This window comes from Schistocerca piceifrons, chromosome 9 (assembly GCF_021461385.2).
Source record: "Schistocerca piceifrons isolate TAMUIC-IGC-003096 chromosome 9, iqSchPice1.1, whole genome shotgun sequence".
In the NCBI taxonomy this organism is placed as follows: Eukaryota; Metazoa; Arthropoda; class Insecta; order Orthoptera; family Acrididae; genus Schistocerca; species Schistocerca piceifrons.
Window position 1 is genome coordinate 189123714 of NC_060146.1, and position 1456 is coordinate 189125169.

A 1456-nucleotide genomic window follows, 5' to 3' on the forward strand; every position below is an offset into this window, starting at 1 on the left:
ATTAGGGTTAAAAAAGACTTGGTTCAAAAATCGAATACTGCTTTCCCCTCTGCTGTTGAAGAATTAAGTCGCTTAGCTGCTCGCGCATTAAGTATTTGTTGTACGTATTTTACTTTACAATATATGATAAATAGCTAATTTCTCCTGTTATTCATAACCTCTCGCTCCATGTGGAAATATTTAAGTGAAAAATTGTTATTTAAACTGAGTTGGGTAGAAGACAGTCCATCTGCCTTTCTTTTGCAATAATGGCGCGCAGGCAGTCATTACGTCGAATTTAATCAAAATATTAAATAATGGACTTCAACCTCAAGTTAACGTAATAAATACTACAAATGCTGATAGTAATTTTCAAGCGTTAATTTTAGCAAATTTCATTTCATCAGACATGTTACTGGACTGCAGTAGGCAACAAGAGTTAGGTTTGCTTCGCGATATCTTCGAGTAAATTTATTTCTGTCAAGTAAATGCTTAGGCAAACTGATGCCAGTGTAATATAAATGAAATTATTTATCGTGAGTACAAATCCTTACTCTACGTAAGTGGTTATATCGTCTCTCGCGTCGCAGAAATTAATTTAGCGGGCAGTAACAGTAATAGTTTCACTCTATATCTGGTTATCTGTCAGCTATCCGCGAGTTAAACTTAACTAAACCATTTCAAGCATAAACATACCCATTTTTACTAATATTTATGCCTGCGTAGCAATCTTGATTATTGTCAGCTTATATGTAAGCAGCATTTACAGATGTGCAGAACATACGCTACGCCTACAGTGTATTAAATATCCTATACCTTTTTCCAACAACCCCGACCACATCCACATCTTACTTTAAAATCAGAACAATTTAATACCAAGTGTGGTGTAACGACGCCTTAGGTTTTCGTTTGATATATGACCATGTGCAGACTTCGTCACCTACGTCAGTTACAACCCACTTCAAAAATGATTCATATTCTTTTTAAATTGTCATAGAATGGTTCTTGAACGAAACTGTAAAACATCAGTTGAGTCGTGTGCAGAGAATTACATCACTTGGGCCAATTGGTTTTCGTAACTTTTTCGAATTTAAATTTCGTTTGTTTCTCCTCAGAAAATTATATCGACACACGTTATCTTGATCTAATCGATATCAGAATCACACATTAAATAAACTTTTTAGATTCAAAGTTTCGGCCAACGCTGTCTGAATCAATAATCTTGTCAAATATATTATTAATCCGTTCACATAACTCTTCATAAATAAATCTTCAAGACACGTGTTTCAACTTTAGTAGCATACACTATTTTATTAGCTCCCTACACATACAGATGTGAACTTGAGCGTTGACAGACAGTGACTAACATTTCAATAAGATTAAGATCTATATGATGTCATTGTTGTACAAAAAGAGTATAAAACTTCATTTTTAATTTTTAGAAGCACGACGCAACAACTCGGTTCCAGGATCTTCT